Source organism: Zootoca vivipara, chromosome 7 (genome assembly GCF_965207765.1).
Source record: "Zootoca vivipara chromosome 7, rZooViv2.hap1.1, whole genome shotgun sequence".
In the NCBI taxonomy this organism is placed as follows: domain Eukaryota; kingdom Metazoa; phylum Chordata; class Lepidosauria; order Squamata; family Lacertidae; genus Zootoca; species Zootoca vivipara.
The window spans coordinates 83007865-83032572 of NC_142590.1; the positions used below are offsets into that span (position 1 = coordinate 83007865).

At 45.6% G+C, this 24708-nt stretch overlaps 1 protein-coding gene and 1 long non-coding RNA gene across 3 annotated transcripts in view; one reads left to right on the top strand and one right to left on the bottom strand.

Moving 5' to 3' along the window:
- The window catches only part of GNAS (GNAS complex locus), a 193460-nt gene that overhangs the window by 56880 nt on the left and 111872 nt on the right, over window positions 1–24708 (top strand). The gene's annotated exons all lie outside the window — the stretch shown is intronic.
- On the bottom strand, window positions 4547–9217 carry LOC148685166 (uncharacterized). The gene is made up of 2 exons (XR_015951189.1): window positions 9106–9217; window positions 4547–4903 (listed from the first exon to the last, which is right to left on the bottom strand). It is a non-coding gene; the product is annotated as an uncharacterized LOC148685166 (long non-coding RNA).

The window sequence follows — 24708 nt, forward strand, 5'->3', positions numbered from 1 at the left end:
GTGAGCTAGGTAAGGCTGAGAGATCCAGCATACCCCTCAATTGTCACGAGAAAACCAGTGTGTCCTGTTGCGAGAGCATGGAATCCATTTTGGGTACTGCAATCTCACATGATCGGGTACTGCAATCTCACATTATCTCACACTGCGATCTTGCCGCCCCCCTCCATGCACTTTTTTTCAGGGCCATGATTTCACGTGGGCTCACGTGGTCCACCCAGAAGACGTGTGGCCCAGTTTTTGGTCTGGACATGTCGGAGGGTATGGATGCAGACAAGTTCACGGTTGCCCAGGCCAGGGAGGTTCACGACAGAGTGGGGATTCGAACCCTGATCTCCCAGATCCTTGTCTGGTAACCGTAACCACTCACACCAAACAGACTCTCTAAATTTTGCTTTGTTAAAATGATTGCCTGACACAACTTGGGGAAGGCAAATAGATCAGTTGCGGAGTGTCTGCTTCGCTTGCATAAGGTCCCAGATTCAATCCCCGTGACTGAGACACTAGGAAAGGGGACTGAAGGTCAGTGTAGACTAGGCTTCCTCAACCTCGGACCTCCAGATGTTTTGGCCTTCAACTCCCATGATCCCTAGCTAGCAGGACCAGTGGTCAGGGATGATGGGAATTGTAGTCTCAAAACATCTGGAGGGCCGAGGTTGAGGAAGCTTGGTGTAGACAATACAGAGTTAAGATGGACCAAATCTCTGACCTGGTATAAAATGGGAGGGGGGACGTGTATATTCTCTCATTTTGTGTTTTCCTGTTGTCAGCTGGCCTTTGGATTAAAGGCAGTATACAAATTTAATAAGTACAGTGGAACCTCGGTTTATGAACACCTCGCTTTATGAATATTCGGTTTACGAATGCTGCGGACCTATCTGGAACAGATTAATTCACTTTCTATTACTTTCAATGGGAAAGTTCGCTTCAGTTTATGAACGCTTCAGTTTATGAACAGACTTCCGGAACCAATTACACCCATGCTTTGGGTTAAGTACGCTTCAGGTTGAGTACTCCGTGGACCCGTCTGGAATGGATTAATCCACTTTCCATTACTTTCAATGGGAAAGTTCGCTTCAGTTTATGAACGCTTCAGTTTATGAAGAGACATCCGGAACCAATTGTGTTCATAAACCAAGGTACCACTGTAATAACAATATTTATCTATTAAATTTGTATGCTGCCTTTCATCCGCAGATCTCAAGGTGGTTCACAACAAAAAAATGCAATACAAAAGCACAAAATACAGTACATAATCACTACTTCTACTACTACTAATAATAAAATAAATAAATACAGAAATAAAGTACAGTAGCTTCATTTTGTTCATATGTTTATCTCCATACCGGAAAGTATCTACTGGTACCTATTTATATAGAGGGGTTTTTCAGATTGCCGCTTAGATTGTAGGCCTCATGAGGTGGCTTATATAAATTAAAATTCCCAACAAACAACTGGAATGAAAACTTTTCTAGTGTGCCTCTGCAATGTAACATCTCCCCTCCCGCTTTTGTCTGCTTAGGGAGATCTCCTAGTTTCTGATACCTTCCAATACCTTTTTATGCCGGGGACACATTTGGATTTACAAGCAAAGGCCGTGGGCACCTCCCTCTCTGGTCATTTCTCTCCCCTTCACTTGCAGAGAGACAGAAAGAGAGAAAGCTTTCGAACACACATTTCACTTTTTACAAGAGATGAGTAAAAGTCGGATCCAGTAGCCTTTAGGGCAGACCCACACCATACGGATAAAGCCCAAATGCAAATTAAAGCACAGGACTTTTCCCAAAGTGTCCTGGAGACTGCCGTTTGTTAAGAGTGTTGGGAATTGTAGCTCTGCAAGGATGGAAACTACAGCTCCCAGTATTTGTTTCTTTAAATGTGCATTGGATGTGCTTTAAAGGTATGGCATGGATCTGCCCAAAGAACATAAAGAAGAGCCTGCTGGATGAGGCCAATGGCAAGCTATTCTCTTATATTCTTAAAGCTTTTCTAAATGCCTTTGCTTTTTTAGCTGCACAGAGCATTTTATTTATGGGCAGCCATATAAATGCAATAAATAATACTAATAGCAATTAAGGTAATAATGAATGAGTAACGGTTGCATGTTTGTGCTGGAGTGCTATTGCTTTACATGCCCCTCCAGACAGTAAATCATCATCTCCAGAAGAAGGAATAAGCTTTCCCCTTTTTGCTATACTACTACTACAAGTATATGTCACATCCTATGGAGAAACATAAGCAAAAGCTCACGTCGGTAGAGCATCAGGCTCAGCAACTTTGGTCAGCCCTCCCGCATGTTCACTTCATCAAATCTGGCCCTCTTTGAAAAAAGCGCATCCCTGCGCTTAAGCAAAGCATGGATGGAGTTTTTATGGCGGACTCATAAAAACATGTTACCTGTTCTTCTTTGAGACTAAAGCCCCATGCAGTGTGTTGCAGTGTCAGCATTAGAAACCTCTCGCCAGCTTCTAGACTTGAACCTGGGTCCTGCTGGCACGCTACCAACTCGGCCTTATCACTGCCATAATGTTTATGAGTCCCGACAGGTGAACTCCCAAGTTGCAGAGTTCAGGTAAACTCAAGGACCTTTCGGAGCCTGGTTACCAGTCTCCTGGGATGTCTTCACCTTTGGTATCTTCAATGCTTTCTTGTATTGCCCTGTTCCCTTCCTCTCCACTCCCTGCCCTCCCTCCGGCCCCGCAGTGGCCTTTCAACATTGCCCAGGCTGTCTCCTCCCGGCTGTTTTGGTTTTGTCCTTTTCCAAGGGCAGAGCCCAACGCTATGTTTTGTATATGGTGAAATTCCTTTGTCTGCAGGCACTGGTAAATATGAAATATGGTAACACAAAACTCTGATTTTCTGGTAGGTTTGTGGCAGCTGCAATTATAATCCAATAATAATAATAATAAACCTAATAGTGTTATGAGGGGTTTTTTGGTGGTGGGAGGGGTAAACTGTATGCTTGAGACCCTTTCTAATTCCTGGATCCAGCATGGATTCAATCCCTGGAATAGCCAGGCTAACTTCCCGGTGAGGTTATAGCCCTCTGAGTAGGAGCCATTAAGGTCACAAAGGAAGTGGCTCTGTGCCAGAAAACAGAAGGGTAGGCCCCCCTCCCTCAACTTGCTGGTAGTTAACAAGACAAAGGCCAGAGGGAGCAGCTAGAAGGTAGAAGCAAGGCTGCAGGCTGGGCAGCTGGGAGACAGAGCCATGCCTGATTTCTGTTGGAATACAAGACTGTGGCTATGGAAGAAGCAAGACTCTTTGGGGGTGTTAATGCTGTGAGCCCTTCCATTCTAGGCTCAAGTTGCATACATGTGTAAATAAGCCATATATCATAAAGATGCCACAGTCGGCGCTGTCCCTCATTCCAAGGAAACCAAACCCTGGTTAAGTGCCAGGAACCCCTGGAATCTCACGGCACTTGGAGATTGGGGAGGCATGCAACAACACCATGCATTTGTATACTGCTTTTGAAGTCTGCAAACTATGGCTTCAGAATCAGGAGCCTTTGCCTTCTGAGGTGGTTCCCTACCTCATCTCTTGCTGACCTTCATCATTAGCATCATATGTGCACCAATGATGTCCATCTAAACATCTGGAATAACTTTCTGACAGCAAGAGCTGTTCAGCAGTGGAACGGTCTCTCTCAGGAGGTTGTGGACTCTCCTTCCTTGGAGGTTTTTAAGCAGAGGTTGGATGGCCATCTGTCACGGATGCTTTAGCGGAGATTATTGCAATGCTGGAATCGATGACCCTTGGGGGTCCCTTCCAACTCTATGATTCTATGATTATATAATGCTCGCCGTGGTTAACGCTAACCAGAGTTTACAGAGCCATTTCAAACGACCATTTTCTCCCTCTTTAATCCTTTCAATGCTCCCTTTCTGCTCTCTGCTTAAACAAGTGGTTGGAGTTGCCATTTCTCTAATGAGTGCTTACTAAAGGAAGGAAGATTTTGATCATTGCAACAGGATAGAGAACTTCCCCTTAGAGGAGTTTTGTACTTGATTGGCGGATCCTAACAGGTGCACACCTCAAATGCTCTGTGAGACTTTATATACAAGCTGAGGGCCTGGGCAAACTCTTTTTCTCCTGCCTCTCATTGCAAAGAGCACAGATCATGCCTAGAGCGAATGTCAGATCTCTTAGTACTGCCCAGCATGTATTCCAAAGATTCATAAGTGCCGAGGTGCTTTTCCATTCTTTCCTTAGATTAACTTGGTTTTCCACTGATATCAGTATACTGCCGCTGGCTGATAAGTAAATTTTAAAAAATATGAAGCCGGTCTAAAGTTGCCAACTTCTGTTGATTATTATTATTATTATTAAAGATTTTCTTGATTTACAGAAATATATGCAATGTCTCTTGCAACATTTTTACAAATCGGTTTCATTTGTTGAGACATTAGGAAGAAAGAGGGGGCTCCTGCGTCTTCAACAGCAAGGAGCTCGGCAGGTGAAACTTTCCCCTTTCCGCTGCGTTTGGTTTCTGTGTGTCAGAAGACAGAAAGTGCAGGGCCAAAGAAAAAAAGGTTGGCCAATCTACTTGGCTCTGATACTCTTTATTTTCTTTGTTAAAGCTATTATACAGAGGAGGAAAGAAAGAGATGGAGGATATTCATAAAATATTGACTTGCTTGCCTGTGTGGGGGGCCCAGGACTGCCATCAGTGGTGGGATTTGCTGGGTCTCAGAAGCTGCCTGAGGACGGCAGGTTCTGATGCCAGCATTGCACACCTAGCATGGTCAGTGGTCAAAGAAGAGGGGAGTTGTAGTTCAGCAACGCCTGGTGGGCCACAGTTTCCCTTATTCTTGATTCTGGACGCCGTCTTCAAAATGTATGCACAGAGTTCTAGGCCCGGAGTTGAGCTTCTGGTCCCCCTTCCTTACAAAACGTGAGAAAGCTGCAAGAACAACAGGCAACTTATTGGTGGGAGACAAAAAGTGAGTCCAGGTGTGCACTGAATACGGGCTGCAGCCATGTCACTCGACAGGTGCTCCCTCCATAATAAGGATGTGTTGAAAGGGAAAGGTGGAGCAAGACCAGACTGTTATTCTGATTTTTGGCTGGCAGAAGGCAGGCTGAAGGCTACTCTAGCATAGTGGTTTTATTTTATTGCCCGCAGCTTCGGTCACTTTTGATTTTGAAGTAGCAGATAAAACTGCAAGTAAGATAAATAAATGAAGTGGGCAGGAACCGAGCTCACAGTCTTCTCTTGGCCCAGCTAAGCTTCATTTGTTTCATCAGCCTGATGTGGGAGGGAGAAAGGAGAGCCTTCCCCCCCCCCCCCGTGTTGCTGTTGTTAAAACAATTAGGAGTCAGAATCCTTGCTGATCTACTGCAAATCACTCAGATCTATCACTATATTTGCCTTCTGGTCACTAAACTGCTCTACAATGGCAGACTTGATTGCCACCCTTGCCAATCCTGGGATTGAAAACTCCAAGGCCCTTTTCCCCGTTCCCTGCCTGCTTTTGCTGCAAAGTTCCAAAGAAATTAGAAAGAGTGATAGTTGTTGCTACGGTACTAGGGCCACAAGCTGGGGTTTTGTTAATTGTGGGCGGCAGTTTTAATGGAGAAGGTCAAATTTGAATTGGTGAGGCTGAAAAATAAGGGCACAATTATGTTCTGAAGCAGACACCTCTTATTGGTGTTTCGGCAATAACCCTATTTTATTTAACTTCAGTCAGTTAATCAACTGTTTAAAAGGGAAAGGTGATTAATCAGCTATGGTTGCAGTCCTGAATATACGGTATTTACTAGAGAGTAAGCCCCATTGAATAATGTGGGGTTTTCTTCCAAGTAATATAGGATTTCCCTCTTAATCAGCTGACTGCCCTAATTATTACACTGTTACCTTATCACATGTGCTTTAAAAGGGGGGAAAGAGCTTGAAAATAATAATAATAATAATATAGTAATAGTAATAATAAATCCCCAACCAAGGGGTAATATATCAGGATGTACTACAACAGGGGTGGCCAACTCCCAAGACACTGCAATCTACTCACAGAGTTAAAAACTGGCAGTGATCTACCCCTTTTGGGGGGTTCAGGTCAAAGTTCTTGGGCTTTTTTAGGACGGAGGAAGGCCCTGTTTTGGGGGGGGTGAAGCTTTTTCTAGGGGAGCAAAAGTTGTTGAGCTTCTTTGGGGGGGAGCCAGTGATCTACCACAGATGTCCAGTGATCTACCGGTAGATCACGATCTACCTGTTGGACATGCCTGTACTACAACATTGCTGCACTTGACTCCTTTGGAAGGAAAAACAGACTACTACTACTAGTAGTAGTAGTATTACAAGCACTACCACCAAAGGCTTTGCTGCTGGATCAAAATGCTTGTGCATTAAATCCCGTTCATATTTTTACTTGAGGTGGGTATTTTGGGGAATAATTTTTGTGTGTGGAATAATTCAGTTCCAACTTCATCTTCTACAAAATTGACAAATAGTCTTCTTGTGGGGTGGGAAAGTCTGGTGACCCTTGGGAGCTGCATTTCTTAATTGAAATAAGGTGAACTGGAACGAGACTGGGGTGCCGTATGCACACTTATTGTTGTTGTTGTGGCAGGAATGCGCACAAGGTTAGAAATGCCTCCCCAACAAGCCGAAAGAATGGGAACTATTATGAGGATGCATAAACCGAGGGTCTAATAAACACTTTCCAATGTGGGCAGCTGCTTTGGGAAGCATTCCAAATACATGATGTGCTTAACACCCCTAAGCAGACCCCCCATTAATGTTTATTACTGTGATATCAGCATGCTTATCAAAGGCTGTCCAAGTGCCTTCTCGCAATGTCTCTTTGCAATCTCGTTGGCAAAATCCCTTCTCTCTGCCGCCACCTCCCTCCCTCCTGTCTGAACACTTAGCACAGCATTCCTCAAGGAAGCTGCGAAGAACAACTGGCGAATGTAATAATTATGCAGCCACAAAGGAGATACACTGTAGGATTTGAGGTGGGGGACTTGCAGGTTCGGTTTCTTTTCCTTGGCATTATTTGGGCTCCCTGGAAACAACTGCATTGTTTTCCAGCAGAGAACAGGCTTTGATACTGCTAAAATATGCCGTGGACTAATCTGGACTCGATTCAGTTTTGAAATTTGTTTATCCCGGTGATGTGCTGGTTCTACCACCACCCCGTTGTTTACATCATTTTGAAATAAACAGCAATAGAAATAATGAGTGTATTCAAAGAGGAAGGACAAAGGAATAACTGGTAGCAAGCAATGAGGGTGACGAGAATCTCCATTTCATTTTTAGTGTTCTTAAACTTGCAATTGGTTATTAGATTTTTACATTCCTACAGACAATACTTTTTTATCCAAGTCACACAGCAAAAAAATGCCTGGAACACTTGATAAAATCAGAAAAACAAAAGAACGAGAACTGAACTATTATGAGACTGGGAGTCATGGCCAGTTTCCTCTTGAGCACAACACAGCAACTGTTATTTATGCAAAAAGATAACTTTAAATAAGGTGTATGTAGAAGCTACTTTCCCTGATCTGGCTATTATTTTAAAGCTCAAGCCACACGGAATATGAAACTAATACACAGTACTTTTTTTGTTAAAAAAATATGTTTAGGGGTACTTTCATTTCCCACTCATATTGAAATACTGCCCCTCAATGAGGCCAAACTTAGATTCACAAAATGTTTAAGGGTATGCATACCCCTGTGTACCCCCAGAAAAAAAGCACTGCTAATACGTAAATGTATGCAATCTGGAAACGGTTAGGTATTTCCACTTAAATCAATGTGACTTTAGAGGTATTCACACATTATCGTACCTTCAGTGAGTGCACAATTTGTATTTACAAATAGTTGATCTGAAAACATGTACAGTTATTCATATGTAAAGTTCAATGAGTGTACAGATAGTGTACCTGCGTAGACAATAGTTATAGAATCAGAGAACTGCACACCGGGAAGGGACCCGAGGGTCATCAAGTCCAACCCCCTGCAATGCAGGAATCTCACCTAAAGCATCCACGACAGATGGCCAAATAAGTAAGCTGTACAAATCAATAAGTGTATACTCTTTCACACCAGCACAAATGCTGAGACGGTTTGCCCCCGTGTTATGCGTCATGTGTGAACAAGTCTTTTGTGAGGGCAGGCTGCTATGGGGCAGACTAGCCGGTCTACAGCTATAAGCTGGGCTCTCTGGCACTCTGCAGTAAGGGACGAGTTTCTTAGAGTGGGATACGGGGCCCTTATTGTTTCCTGATAGGAACCTGATGGGCCAAAAAGCTACCACATGTCCTCCCGACTATTTGCAGCAGGGTGGTCAAGGTTGAGTTAGCAGCCCTCCTTGGCCTGCAAATTGCCCTGGTGGCATCTGAAGCATTTCCTGCAAGCTTAAATCCTGTTGATTTCACTAGAATGCTGATATGCACCTTAACCTGTATTGCTCTGTGTTGGATTCCTTAAATATCTGCAATAACTCTAAACGCTATGTTCAGAACAGTAACAGGAAGCAAACCCCCTGCTGATTTCTATTTCTTCTTTTCTGCCCCATTTGTGAGTTGTTGTCATGACTTGACAACTGAAACGTTTACAAAGCTGAAAGTGAAGCTTAGAATCCTGCAGAGGAGCTGATCTCTTGCAGAAAGTTGTCCAAACCTCAACCGTCACAAAACATGCCTCGTTTCTGTGATTATCCTGTATTTTGTTATCTCCTGGTTTATTGCTCGTTTGAGCTGAACACTAACCAGAAAGGGTGCAATTTAGATCAAAGGGACATTTAACAGATTTGCTTAATATCAGTATTTATATATAAAGACGGAAATCTCATTTTAAAAATACTTTTAAATTAACGTGAGGAGCTGGTAACAAATATTTCTAAAAGTTGTTTGAAAGCTCAGTTCAAAAACAATTATCCAGATGATCTAAAGTGCCTGGATTATTTACACCAAATACGGCATATCACACTCTATGAACTCAGCGGCAACTCAGCGCAGGGTAAAAAACCAACAACCAGTGTACATCTTTTAAAACTTTTGAGAGTGAGCCAAAGCAAACTGCATTTTCCTCCCACAAAGACTTAAAAACAAGCTACATATTATCCCTTATTACACCCCCCTACCTAATGCATTTTTTACCTGCTTCCAATCGGAAGGTAGTAGCATTTTTGTATCGGTTGCAGGGACCTTGCTATACGAATTGACCATCTGCAATTAATTCGCACTGTATAAATAGTTTTGAAGACTGAATAGTTTGCATTCCGAATGGAACAGTCTATTTTTAGCTCTTGGAGCTGGCTTGTTTTGTGTTCTCTGTAGAGGCAGGGCACATTCTTTTTTTCTTCTTCATCTTCTTTTAAAGTGCTTTTTTGTTGGTGCTTAATTAACTCAAAAGAAATCATAATCAGAGAAGACAACAGGAAGAGAAATCCAAGTAATCTTAAAATTTCTGCGAGAAGCTGAAGATGGCTGAAACGCGAGGAAAAAGTCTCCAGAGAGGAGAGAAAAGTTTTTGCAAAGTTGTTTTTCCTACCCGTTTGCGCATTATATAAGTGCATGTTTCTCTTGTACCTATTGATTACAGAGAAGGCTGGCTTGTAAGAGGTGCGGCAGAACTCTGGATAAGAGAATCTTGAATACAGCAAGGGCTATTCAAGAGAGAATTATATCTGGAAAACTTTGCGATAACAATGCGGGGTTAGAAACAGAGGCAAGGCATATGCAAATATTTGACAGCATTACTTTTCCTTCAAATTACTTTGTGAGGATTTAAGCGTTGTTTATCTTCCACACAGGGGGAGCCAGCCCCCACCCACAAATGGTACACTGCCTGTTATTTATTTCTCAAGAGAACCCCATCTTTGACATGTGCTGAAGTGACAACTGTCAAACACTTAAAATGACCCCGTGCAAACAAAAACAAAGAAACAAAACCCTTTGCCTAAAAACAAAAGGTCATTGTTTGGCCATTATATTACTGTGTAGTTTATTATAAGGTGTATAAAAAGCAACCTGTGTGTGTGTGTGTGTGTGTGTGTGTGTGTGTGTGTGTGTGTGTGTGTAATATGCTATCAATTTAAGTTTGGATATACAAATTGCAGGCCTCTGGACTTTGCTGTAAATTTTGCTCTCTCGTGAAATCTCCATTTTGCCTCGCAGGCTCCTCTCCTTACGTCTTACATTTGTGGTATCATCTTACTTATGTCTCTATTATTATTATTTTCAGATTCTCTAGGTACCGTATATCCAGGAAGTATAATATCATCACACAAATGCAATTTTCATTCCACTTCTTATGCTTGCAGTTTTATAGGAAATACATCCTTAATTAGCAGATACTAATGGCTTGATTTTGTTTTGGCCAATTCTTGGGATCTCCTCAGTATTCGAACAGTCTAATAATCATCCCTGGGAAAATGGGTGGGTATCCCCTCATCTTTGCAAGCCCAGGATCGTTTCACATAGGCCTTTCATGAGCATTGCTTAAAAGCTGTACCAGTAAAGTCTTTGTATGTTAAACCCTGACCCAAGAGTCCTCCAACCTACCCCAGACGCTTGGAGAAAGTAACAAATGCATTATCCCCATTTGTTGTGACCACTCAGACATGTTACTGGACTAGAGAAAGGAGTAACACTAGCAGACAGCTAGCTCCAACGTTTATCTGATGAAAATGGGGACATCCTATTCCATAACAACAACAAAAGCAACATTTATACCTCGCCCATCTGACTGGGTTGCCCCAGCCACTCTGGTTGGCTTCCAGCATATATAAAAACATAATTAAACATTAAAAAAACTTCCCTATACAGGGCTGCCTTCAGATGCCTTCCATGGGTTGTATAGTTATTTATCTCCTTGGCTTGGGGGTCACATAACTCCATACCCTTCAGCATTTCTCCAATGAAAATAAGGGTGTCCTAAGGAAAAGAGGGACATTCAGGTATCAAATCAGAAACCGGGATGGCTTCTGTAAATCCGGGACTGTCCCTGGAAAATAGGGAGAATTTGAGGGTCTGTACTAGTTGGCTGGCATTAGAACTCAGATGCTAACGTTTGTGGTTCTTTGTGGTCTGAATTTTTGTCAGTTGCACAGAAATCCTATTTGCGAATCAGTTCCGACATGCAGAGAGTTGAAGGGCATAGTTGGGAGACAAGCATCTGTGTGGACTGAAGTAATGGAAACAGATGGTCCAGCTAAAGCACAAGGTAAGCATTGTCAGGAGAGGCAAGTTATGAAGGGATTAGAAAGTCCAGACCTGTCCAGCCAGCTCAGCAGTGGCCGAATGTGCTTTTATGTTAATGCATCAGGATTGGGTTGGTTGAAAGTTCATAATAAGCTTTGGACTGGAGTAGCTAACAGATTAAACAAAAATAATATTGATATTGAAGGGCAAATTTAAAAGGATGTTAGATCTAACTAGTTAGCGGACTGGAACGTTTTGTGTGTGTGTGCGCGCGCGTGTGTGCTGCTTGCCAAGTGAATCACATACAACATGCTTTGTGCTTCTTTTTCATAAAGTCTTTGTGGAATTTATATATTTTCACTGGCTATTTTCAGCCAGCTCCTTAAAGTAAATAAATAACAAACCGTGGGATTTTAAAGTTGGTAGAAATCACAGCACCTCTGCCACCCATTTCTAGTTCCTTGCTTTTTTGATGTGTGTGTGTGTGTGTGTGTGTGTGTGTGTGTGTCCGTTACTGGGAAAAGCGAATTTCGTTCTCAGTGAAATAGAGTAACGAACAGGATGGATCAAGAGACCTAGGCTGTGCCCATATGGTGGTGGTGGGATTATCTCTCTCACAAGAGGTAGCTCAGGTCTGTTCTTTCTGTGCACACATTGGTGCAAGGGTGTCTACAGATGAGCGGCTTAAATCTTCTGCCTTTGATTCCTAAACGGTTCCCTGCCCTCATTTGTGAGAGGTCCTTGATAGGGTGTATATGTTTGGTGTGTGCATGTCCCAAACCCTCAGTAGGCACTTTCCATTGCTGTGTTTTTCAAACTGGGCATGCACACAGGAAAAACAAAATCCCAGGAAGTGTGCAAGAGCAAACCTGGTCAGCTTGTTTCAGAACGGGGAAAATAAACAGTTGGGAATTTGGAGGCGAGGGGATATATACAAAAGAATTATTTACAACATCTCTTTTTTTACAATGAACGCGGATGAAACCTGCAAAACTTGTTAGGGCAGAGGGGAAAGGGGGGACAAAAAACGTGTGTGTGTGTTTTTAGAGACAATGGGCAGCTGTACCTTTTCCAATCCATTTTGAATTCTCTAATGATGGGTGGCTTTCCTGGGGCTGTGGCCACTTCTCTAGAACCATGTTTGTGTGAAAGGACTTTCCCCCCAAATCAGCAGCCCATTAAAACCCAGGATTTGGTCTGTATGCAAGGCAAGGTTTGCTCCTTATCCCAGTGGCTTATTTATTGGCCATATTGTGAAGTACATGAGTTTGGGTCATTATTCACTAAATTTCCCTACTCATTTCAGTAAATGTCATCGATACTGACTGGGTCTGTCCCATGTACCACCTTTATTTTTTTTTTCTGTGTAAGGTTGTACTAGGTAAAGTACTTATGTGGCGGATTACTACAGTAATATGTTTTGTAAACTTCTTAAAGCTTAAGATCCCCTTATAACTCTACTTGGTTAACTTCCCCCTCCCCCAGCCCAGAGCTAACCACTTGCTCCATGGAGAGAAATACTTGCAAGCAGTTATATGTGTACAGCCTACTTTTGGCTGTAACTATTTCACCTAAGACAGATAACAGCTTGGTTTGCACACAAACCTATGGCAAACTATAGGTTAGTATGAAAAACCAAGTGTGCTGGTGCACATTCGGAAAATTGTGGCTGCTCTGCTCTTCCCCGTCCATCTCCTGCTGCATTTCTCAGTGTTAAGTCATGGTTTAGCCAGGACTTGGAGTTTGTCTTGCTCCAAACAAACCACAAGCTTTAACCCGAGGTTTGTTATTGGCTTAATGGACATGATTTATTTGGAGGACACAAACCATGAGTCTGGGTTCACAGTGGAAACCACTTTTTTGATAAATATGTTTTGCCAGCAGTGTAGTCTTACAACCTGAAGTGGACGGTCGTTCTTTGGAACCAATAGTGTGGTCCCAGGCAAATGGTGATTGGCTTTGCCCGTATCTATCCTCAGTAGATTTGGGCCATCTATCCCTGGCTTTGCTTGATAATTAGGGTTGCTCTTTGTTAATAACCAAGTCAACGCCATTGACTATTTACTACCCTATTTGGCTTAGGAAAAGCAACTGACTGCATTCAGAGAGACTTTTAGATCTTAACTTGCAACATGTATTGAATCTGACAAAAGGGGTTTTGTCACCAGTGTGACTCGATCTGCAACCTAGTAGGGACTATCGACCCGCCATGTTTTACCAACATTAAATATTCCTAGATACAGGGGAGTATTTTAAATAGCTAGGTTCAATGCTTTCCCATCAGCTGTTATAGAAGGTCAGTTTAGTACTTGAGAGTTTGTCCTTGTGAAAGCGACTCAGTTGAAACATTAGCCCATGTTCGCCCATGCTGTAATTTTTATAAGGATATAAGATCATGATTTATCTCCCCTGCACTTCCTCTACACTTGGGAAGCCAGATGAATTCTACATTTCAATTTTAACGGCAGACTCCAACCCTAAAATTACAGGAAAATATAGCTGTTCTTTGCTGTAGGCACAAAAACTGGGCCACAATTATTTAAAGGGAAGATGAGTTCAAAGTCAAAATCTTCAACATTTTTCCCTATTTCTGATATATTCGTGGATTTTGTTATACTCTTATTTTAAAAGGTACAATTTGCATGCATGTGTGTGGCATTTTTCCTCTGCTGTGGCTGTCTTGATAACCCCATTCTATATGTTTATGGTCTGTTGACCAAATAAATTGAAACTGAATGTGAATGTCATTTAAGTGACTGTCAAGCTTCACTGGTGTGTATCTACGAGTTTTTGAACATTCGCGAAATTAATCTTGGATCATTAGCATTCACGTGTGAATGCCGGCATTCTCCATATACTAACATCTAGTGCTGTATGTATTCTGTCAGATTCTGGCAAATACATACACTATCCTAAAAGAGATGAAGGAGTACTGTTCCTAAAATAACATTTTAGCATCAATTTTGCTAACTCCAGCACTAGACCTAGTGCCAGATCCTCATGTGGGATACATCAGTGTAACTCCCCCTTCCTATTTTATTTTGACAAAAGGCATTTCAGATGTAAAAATAGCTGCACTGTTTTCCTCCAGCTAATGCTCATCAATTTGCAGATCCGAGTTCTACTAGTTAGTGTGTCGGTTGTTATTGTTTTTAATCAAGTTAAAAAATTTGAGCTTTATTAGCGGACTTTGAGCCAATAAGGTTAAAAAGGCGTATGGAACTGCTATTATATAGGAGGCTAAAAGCACGATGGTAGCAAAGTTTCATTAGGAATGACTGCAGTGCAGTCATTTATTATTTGTCTCTGTTAGAGGCCAGGAGAAGTTATAAAAAAAACATGAGATAGTCCAGACAGGGATCTGAGCCAGGGTTTAGCCTCTCTTAACTATTGGGCTATAGGAGGGCCTGGCTTCTAAAAGAAGGGTCACCCATGCAAAAAGGAGCCACTTCCTTATGTCTTTTCTTGGAGGGGAGGGGGGTCAGAGAGGGGCCAAGAGATGTTGATGCTTGTACAGTGGTGCCTCGACTTACGAATTTAATCCATTCCGAAGGCACCTTCGTAGGTCGAAAAAATCGTAAGTCGAAAAGCGCCATTGGAAACGCGATTTCCCATAGGAATGCATTGGAAACGAAAAAATTCGTAGGTCAAAACAACCCCATCTAAAAATTCGTAAGTCGAAAAAACCCTATCTAAAACCGACGCGGTTTCCGTTCGGATGTCGAGAAATTCGTAAGCATGCGGCCATTTGCCCCATTCGGAAGTCGGAAAATTCGGTTGTCGAGTCGTTTGTAAGTCGAGGTACCACTGTATTAGAAAACAACCAAAACAACTCCTCCAATTGGTGATTAAAAACTGAAACAACAACAAACAGAAATAAACACACACACACACACACACACACACACACAGAGAGAGAGAGAGAGAGAGAGAGAGAACCTGTTGCTTTCCTAGAGAACTACAACTCCCATCATTCCTGGCAACTGGCTCTGCTGGCTGAGGCTGATGGGAGTTGAAGTCTGTGCAACTGTTAACATGTCTTGACTATTAATTGACATGATTTACAGTGCAGGTCTAGACATGTTTACTTTAAAGTAAATCCCACCATGACCAATAGGGCTTTCTCCCTTGTGTATTTAGGATTGTAAGCTTTGCATGTTAACAAATATTTATCAGTGACCCTGCCATTTTGAAGAGGATTGGGGGGGGGGAGTATCTGCTAGTTTAAATATGTGTGATCATGCGGCTTTAAGAAACTACTGAAAACGTATTTTCCTTCCATGTAACAGTACAAACGTTGGTTCTGCGGAAAGCCAATGAGGAGTGTAGTAACAGAGGTTTGTGTTTTTAATACGTTTGCCCGGCTGCTGTGCAACCTCAGGGAACGAGCATAGAAGATTACGGGAATACTCAGAATTTTTATTCTGCACCTGGGGCAGGTGCACAGCTTGTCCTGACAATTTCAACACAAGGTTAATTCAAATCTGGCATGGAATTCAATGCCATCACATGCAAAGGCAATCACTTTCCTAACAATGACTCAGTTGTCAGTATATATTATGATATCTGTTTTGCCAAGTTTCCTTTTCTACAAAGCACATAATACTGTCCAAGCTTTGTCTACATTGGAGGAAATTTTGTTCAAGCTACTTGTCTGAATTTAAATATTTAGTGAGCTTTTGAGATTGCCCCATTGTAAAGCTGGGTGACAAAACTACTCCATTGGTGTGTTCCAATAATGTCACCTAACAGTCTATGTAGGGCACCCATATTTTTAAGAGCAAAAAAAGAGGACACATTTGCAGACTTTTTCTTTTAACTATGGATTGCTATGATGACTCCCATTTTACATAACCATGAAAGAGAGGACGTGTCCTAGAAAAAGAGGACATATGGCAACCCTATCAGGTGGCATTTGCTGATACCATAATAGATTATTCTTTTTTTATGTTTCTGCCCATATATGAATCCGCAATTTTTCTGGTACTATTGAGAAGAAATGGGAAGAGGCTGGGTGCTTTGGATCTAGACATTTTATAAAAATGTGTTGATTGTGTCTTGGCTGTGCTACCATAAGTTGTTCAGGCCTCAACACGTGTTGGGCCACAAGTCTTCAAAATTTGCATGCTGGTGAATCATTTTAATTTATTTATTTTTACTACACATTTGTTTGGTGGTAGTGCTGCTGTCATGACCCACCTTAAATCTGGCCACCAGCTGAAGACCAACACACTGAAAGCTGCTCTCTACCGAGTCAAACCAATGGTCCATCTAGCTCAGTATTTTCTACACTGGCTGGCAGCAGCGTTCTAGGGTGTCAGGCAGGGGTCTGTCCCAATCTTGTCTGGAGATGGCAGGGATTGAACCTGAGACCTTCTGGATAGAAGGTAGATCCTGTCCCAATGAGCTATGTCCCGCCTTCTTCAAAGTTGTCTACCCAGTCAACTAAATTCTCACACAATCCACCTTTTCATGGACATTCATCTGTAATAAGTTTACTAAAGTCGAACAGCAAGCAGCTTATAAATACAGGCAATCAAATGCTTAGAAACAGAAGAAGGATTAATGAATTGTTGAATCTTGACTAAGATAAAAGAGACGGGCATGGATGCGGTAAAAATACAATGCAAGGCCAGCCAATCCTGGTGGCAACTCCAGAGAAGATGGCCCAAATGGGTGGCTTTTCTCCTTCTGCAAAATAGTCTAAAGAGGATTAAATATACCGTACTACGGTATATAGGAACATAAGTCTATGCATGATGCTCAGCATCTACAAGAAATTCAAAAACAGTTCTAAATACGGAAACTAGGGGGCAATGTGACAAACACATTGCTGAGTTGGGGCAGAACAGGGAATCGGCAAAGGCAAGAGAGAAATATTTTGAATAAATGATTTGAAAACAGGGATTACATCGATGGTATTGATAAGCATGCAGTTTACTACACAGATACAGCAAGAGGGCCTTCTCTGCAGTGGCACCCACTCTCTGGAATGCTCTCCTGAGAAATAAGACACACGCCAATCAACAGTGGTGCAATTCCAGCACACGTGGAAAACTTAATTATTTACCATGACGTTTCCTGACTGTTGATGGGTGAGCTGTTCCAGAATTTCAAGGATATTTTTTTATTCTCCGTCTGATTGTTTATTTTACTTCATTTGTGTGTGTGTGTGTGTGTGTATTATCGTACACCGCCTTCAGTGCCCAGGTAACAGGAAGTGTATAAATATTGTAATTGACAAACGTGAGAGAGGTATGCCTCTGGTGAGTGTGTTGCTGCCATCGCTGTGGCAACGTTGGCAGGAAATTTTTAAAAAAGCAAGTTACAGCTCAGGAAACTACCACTTTGCCTTCTTACTTCTGTTCCTCGGAGGTGGTGCTATGGCAGTGGTGGAACAGATGCATGGGCATGGTGGGAAGACCATTCTGAATAAGCATCGCCTTAACCTCAGTAGGGGAATAAATTCCATAAAGCGGGGGGGGGGGGACGGGGGACTTGTCCCTACATCCCTTTTGCAAACTGTTTTATTTCCTGAGAATGTTCACGAACCGTCTAGAACATCAGCAGTTTGGCCAGTGAGAAAATACAGCTCATTTTAAAAAGTGAAGCCAGACTTCTTACGGCTACTACAGTATCTAAGAAAATTTCAAAGACTGCAGCTCCCTGCCCCTAACTTTCCATTTCTGGTTTTGTTTTTGTTTTTGTTTTGTTTAAAAGGGCAAAACTATATTCCTGTAAACTTTCCAAATTCTTTGCTTTGCATTTATGCCTTATTTGTACCTCACTGAGTGAGGGCCATAAGAGGCTGCCTTCGACTTCACTTTTGCGATGTATAATTGTCACAGTGGCCGGAGTGGACTACTTCAGAGTAACGACGCTACGCAGCTCTGCATTTTATTCTTTTATTGGTGCTGCGTATTTACAGTGCTCAAGTCATTGCTATTTACACGGAGCGATGTTGTCAGTCGGTTTCAGAACCTCCTAATGGCTTTTGGCGCGTCTTTCTCCAACACAAAAGCTTTGGCAGACCCATCCTCTTGCCCCTCCTCTTCCTGCGTAATTCTGGAGTTGGGGGGATGGGTCTTCCCCCCTTACTTGCCCCTTCCTGTCCCACCTGGGACCCTGGCTCCTCTACCTTGCCTGAGCCTCGGACACGACTTCCTGCTTCCCCACTGGAATCGGAACTCTCCCTGCTTTCCCCTTTGCTCGGGGACGGGCTTGAACTCAGGAGGGGAGGGACTTCGCGATATCCCCTGTCCCTCACATCCACCCCCCTCCCAAGCTCTCCTTCACCCCTCCCCAGGCCCCCCCCATGTGTCGGTGACGACTGGAAGCCTAAAAACTCGGTGCTCTCCGAGCCCGTTGGTGTGAACACCTCCCCCCAGTCCTGCGAGCCCCCCCCCTTCCGCCTGGGAGGACGGGAATCCCAAAAAGTCCGTGGCGTCAGAGCTGGTGGGGGTAAAAATGTTTTGCCAATCTGCTCCTTCCTCTGACTGGGTGGATCTTGGCGACACCCATACCTCATCCTCTGGTTCCTCAAACTCCGCTTCCCAGCGCCATGGTGAGCTGTTCTCCCGTGCCTCCTCCTCCTCCCCCTCCCTTTCCATGTGCCAGGGCTTGGGTCTGTGGGGAAAGAGGGCGTGAAATTCTTCCACCAAGAATTCCTCCTGTATCTGAGTGGCGGGAACCCATTCATTCTGGGACGGTGGAGCATCCTCCCATGCCATGAGGTACTCCAGGCCCCCCACCCCCCACCTTGAATCCAGGATGGCCGTGGCCTCATTGAGTTGCTCCCTGCTTTCCCTCTCCCCCCCTCCCTCGGGGGTTTGTTCGCTGTCTCTGAGCCTGCTGCTTTCCCTGTACGGCGACAGCAGCGATCTATGAAACACTGGATGCACCCTCATGTCCTCTGGCAGTGCCAGCCTGTATGCCACCGGGTTGACCTGTTGCGTGACCGTGAAGGGGCCCAGCCATTTGGGTGCCAGCTTTTTGCACCTCCCTCTGGTGGGAAGGCCCTCCGAGGACAACCACACCTTGTCCCCCACCCTGATGACCTCCCCTTGTCGCCTGTGGCGATCTGCCCCCTTTTTGTACGCTTCCTTGGCCCTCTCCAAGTGTTCTCTGAGCTGCTGGTGCACCGTCTCCAGTTCCTCTGCCCAATCCTCAGCCTGTGGGCCCTCCTCCTCCTCCTCCCTCTCCCTCTCTGGGAAAGATCTGAGGTCGCGCCCGTAATTGGCCTTAAAGGGCGACACCCCTGTGGAGACGTGCACTGCATTGTTGTAGGCAAATTCTGCTAGTGGCAAGCGATCCACCCAGTCCGTTTGCCGCTGGCTGACGTAGCATCTCAGGTACTGCTGCAGAATGGCGTTGACCCTCTCCGCTTGTCCGTTGGTCTGCGGGTGTCTAGCCGTCGACAAGCTGACCTCCACCTGCAGGAGGTTCATGAGCCGCCGCCAGAACCTGGAAACAAATTGGCGGCCACGATCCGAAATAACCCTTAAAGGTAATCCATGCAGTCTGAAAATGTGATCAACAAACAGTTTGGCTGTCTCTTCTGCCGAGACTGCCCTGGCACACGGTATAAAGTGACACATTTTGGACATGAGGTCCACCACCACCAACACTGCAGTCTTACCCCTGGACGAAGGCAGATCTGTGATGAAGTCCATGGACACCACTTCCCACGGCCTGTGTGGTGTGGCTAAGGGCTCCAGCAACCCTGGTGGCGCTGCTCTGACCACCTTCGCCCGCTGGCAGGTGGTACAACCCCTTACATAGTCTCGAACATCTTCCCTCACCCCTGGCCACCAGAAGTGTCTCATGACTAGGTGAGTGGTCTTGTCCCTTCCAAAATGCCCCGCTGTAGGGTTGTCGTGCATCTGCTTGAGGACCGTACGTCGAAGCTGGGTGGTGGGTAGGTACAGCGCACCCTTGTAGAAAAGCAGCCCTCTGCGTTCTGCAAAGTCTTTTGCCTGCTCCCTCCCCCCTCTCAGTTCTCTGAAGATGCGGTTGGCAAATTCATCCGCTGCCGTCAGTGCTGTGAGTTCTGCCTCGCTCACCACTGCTGCTCCGCAGGACCATGCCGACGGGGGGAAAATGTGCCTTGGGGCTGGTGGCGCCTCCTCCTCCATGTACTCTGGCTTGCGGGAGAGGGCATCCGCCCTGACATTCTGCTCTCCTGGGATGTAGTGTATGGAGAAGTTGAAGTTCGAGAAGAACTCCGCCCACCGTATCTGCCGCTGGTTGAGCACCCTGGCAGTTCTCCAGAACTCCAGGTTCTTGTGGTCTGTGCACACCTGGATGGGGTGCTTGGCGCCCACCAGGAAGTGTCTCCAGTGCTGGAACGCCGCGTGGATCGCAAGAAGTTCCCGATCAAAAACTGTGTAGTTTCGCTCGGGCTGGGTCAACTTCCTGGAGAAGAAGGCACAGGGTCTCCACTCTCTGTTGGCGTCCAGTTGCAACAAAATGGCGCCCACAGCCTTATCAGAAGCATCTGTTTCAATGCGTAGGGGCGCGTCCTGAACCACGTGGAACAGGTTCTGGTCTGAGGCGAACACCCTCTTGAGGCTTTCGAACGCTGCTTGCGCCTCTGGTGTCCACCTGAACTTCTGCTTGCCTCTCAGGCAGTCAGTGATGGGAGCCGTAACTCGAGAGAAGTTCTTGATGAACTTCCTGTAGAAGTTGGCAAAGCCTAGTAGGCGTTGGGCATCTTTGCGCGTCCTGGGGCTGTGCCAGTCCAGGATGGTCTGCACCTTGTCCTTGTCCATTGCCAGCCCCTTGTCTGACAGCTTGTAGCCCAGGAAGTCCACCTCCTTGGTGTGAAACTTGCACTTCTCCAGCTTCACATACAGGTGGTTCTCCTTCAGGCGCTGTAACACCTCCCTGACGTCCTTCACGTGCTGCACTGGGTCGTTGGAGTAAATAAGGATGTCATCCAGAAAGACCAAGCATTTCCTGAAGAGTAGGGACCCCAGGACGTGGTGCATGAAGGCCTGGAAGCATGCTGAGCCCCCTTGCAACCCGAAGGGCATCACCAGATATTCAAAAGAGCCCAGAGGCGTGAACATCGTGGTTTTCCACTCATCGCCTTCCCGGATCCTGATCAAGTTGTACGCCCCCCTCAGGTCTAGCTTGGTGAAAATCTTGCCTCTGCGTGCCGCTGTCAGGAGATCATCCACTCTGGGCATGGGGAAAGCCACTGGCTCTGTCACCGAATTCAGCCGTCTAAAATCCACCACAAGACGGCGCTGTTGCGTGTCTTTCTTGTCCACCCAGAAGACCGGGCTGCCCCCTGCTGCCTTGCTTTCTCTGATGAACCCCCGCTTGAGGTTCTTGTCGATAAAAGCGCGCAGATCCTCCAGTTCCTGGTCTGACATGGCGTACAGCTTGGCTGGGGGTATAGTTGCCCCAGGCACCAGGTTGATCTGGCAGTCAAAAGGCCTGTGTGGGGGCAGATGGTCGGACTCCGCTTCACTGAAGACCTCCTGCAGGTCCCAGTATGGTTTGGGTATCGCCTCACCCCCTTTGACGTGCATGGTGGCCACCGTGGCTATCGGAGGCCCCTCCCCTGGTTGGTGCTGCATGCAATGTTCCAGGCAAAAGTCCGATCCAAAAGTGATGCATCTCTGATGCCAACTTATGGAGGGGTCGTGGCGCGCCAGCCAGCTCATGCCCAAAACGATTGGGGGGTCTGAGATGGTGGTGACGTTGAATGCCAGTGTCTCTGAGTGCCTTCCAACCGTCATTCTCATGGGGGGGGTTTGATGAGTGATGGCCCCTCCCAGCAGCTCTCTTCCGTCAATGGTTGCCACGTGCAGAGGAAAATCCAGCTGCAGAAGCTGGATCTGGTGCTCTTCTGCAAAGTTTCTCGAGAAGAAGTTGGCTGAGGCACCACTGTCAATTAGGGCGAGGACCGTCAATGGATAGCCATTTGGGAGCGTGAGCGTCACTTCTAGAACCACTCCTGCTCTGGGAGGGGTGGGCTGGCTCTGCTCCTCTCTGTGCGGGTGGGTGGGCTGGGGCTGTTGTCTGCTGACTGTGCCTGGCTGCCGCCCCTTGTCTCCTGCAGCCAGGCTTTCCCGTTTCCCTGCTGTGGTGCTGCGTCAGTGGGGGAGGGCACAACCGTTCCCGCCTTTCCTTGCCACTCCCTGCGATGTGGGCAGTCTCTGACGAGATGCTGGGGGGAGTTGCAGAGAAAGCAATTCCCACCCCTTCCCTCCTTGCGTCTTGGCGCCGCTGGGGTTTGAAAAGCCCGCGCGCGCGCGCTATCAATCTGCATGGGTTCCTGGTCCTGACTGGCCCCAGGCGTGGCTTGAAAGGGTTGTTGAGGGAGTGGCTTCTCCTGCGACCGTGGGAACCAAGCCCGCTTTGCGCGCGTTGCTTGCTTGTCGCTCCATCTGGATTCCTGCCTCACCCCCACCGCCAGAGCCGCTTTGCTCAGTTGATCCATATTACTGGGCTTTGGACCTCTCGAGAGCTCATCCTTCACCTCCTCATGCAACCCCAAGTAAAACGCCGCTTGCATTGGGGCAGACTCCAGATCCCACCCCAATCTGTGCACCAGCATGGTGAATTTCGCCCAATACGCGCGAACTGTCATATTTCCTTGGCGTAAATTATGAAGTTCCTCCTTAGTCTGGTCCATATGACTATCGGACGAATACATCGTTTTCAAACCTTCTAGAAATAGTTTGACATTCTTCATGCAAGGATTCCTTGTTGCAATTAACGGTCTTAGCCACTCCCTGGCCGCCCCTGTAAGGTGCTCCACAATAAACGCTACTCTGTGCTCATCATCAGGGAACTCATCGTGGTGCAGCTCAAGAGCATACACAATCTCAGTCTCAAAGCCCTGAAACTCCTTCGGGTCTCCATTGAACTTGCTTACTAGGGTCCCGGCTCTCCTTCCTGGCAGCACTTGGACTTGGGGTGCCCCTCCCGCCTTGTTTTTCTCTGCATCCAGCTTGTTTTGGAGGTCTACCGCCACCGCCCTTAAATGCTGCTCTTTTTCCTGGAGCTCTCTCACCTGTTCCGCAAGTTGTAGCCGGTCGTCCTGGACCTTCTTAGTCTCCTCTTTAGCTGCCTTCAATTCTCCCTGCGCCTGCAGCGACAGCTGTTGCAGTTCTAGCTGGGCTTGCTCAGCGATCTGCCGCCACTTCTCCGCCTCTGACACGCTCATCCCGGCAACTCCAAAGTAGCCCAAAAATGATTAGGAGGTTGCTGTCACAGTGGCCGGAGTGGACTACTTCAGAGTAACGACGCTACGCAGCTCTGCATTTTATTCTTTTATTGGTGCTGCGTATTTACAGTGCTCAAGTCATTGCTATTTACACGGAGCGATGTTGTCAGTCGGTTTCAGAACCTCCTAATGGCTTTTGGCGCGTCTTTCTCCAACACAAAAGCTTTGGCAGACCCATCCTCTTGCCCCTCCTCTTCCTGCGTAATTCTGGAGTTGGGGGGATGGGTCTTCCCCCCTTACTTGCCCCTTCCTGTCCCACCTGGGACCCTGGCTCCTCTACCTTGCCTGAGCCTCGGACACGACTTCCTGCTTCCCCACTGGAATCGGAACTCTCCCTGCTTTCCCCTTTGCTCGGGGACGGGCTTGAACTCAGGAGGGGAGGGACTTCGCGATATCCCCTGTCCCTCACAATAATTAATGACAAGATTAGTGTGTAAACTGTACATACACCGAATGTACCCTTTGTCCTGCGATAGTCATTAAGGATCATGGGGATAGGGGTGAAGGCCAGCAATTTTGAGGTTTGGTGTCAGCTGCTGCAGAGCTTAAGCAAGGAAATTATAGGACATCAACACCCCTGCCGATCACCAGTGTTCACATTGAGAGTCGTCTTAGCACAGAATCATATAATTGTAGAGTTGGGAAGCAGGTTAGGCAAGTGAGGAGACACTTGGCAAGATGTGGCAGTGAAAGTGACCCCTGGCTCAATGGCGAGGGCCAGTGGAGAAACACTGCTGCAGCATATTTGCTCTAAATGTTATTCCGTTTATGTTTGCGGGTACAAAACCTGATGCCCGAGGCACCTGGCTGAGACCAGGTGACTTAGGCCAATCAAAGAAACACTATACCTTCTGACCTCAATTAACTGAAATATTTCAACATTTAGATGCCCTGCCGCATATAGTAAAAATGTCAGGCATGGTCAACCTAGGTTGATCTTGGTTTCTGTTCTGTTTCTTTTCTTTTTTAAAAAAGAACTACAGTGGTACCTCTACTTACGAATTTAATGCGTTCCGAACACACATTTGTAAGTCGAAAAAATTTGTAAGTCGAATCCCATAGGAATGCATTGGGAGAAAAAATTCGTAAGTCGAAGCAACCCTATCTAAAAATTCGTAAGTAGAAAAAATCCTATCTAAACCGCATCCAAGATGGCGGACGGAGCTCCATTTGTAAGTAGAGTTATTTGTAAGTAGAGGTAGCACTGTACCGGTAGTAATATCCCTCTCCCCTAAATACAGATTATTTTTAATCCAATCTGACTTGGACAGGCTAGTGCTGCAACTGTATTAAAGATCAGAAAATACTAATTTTAA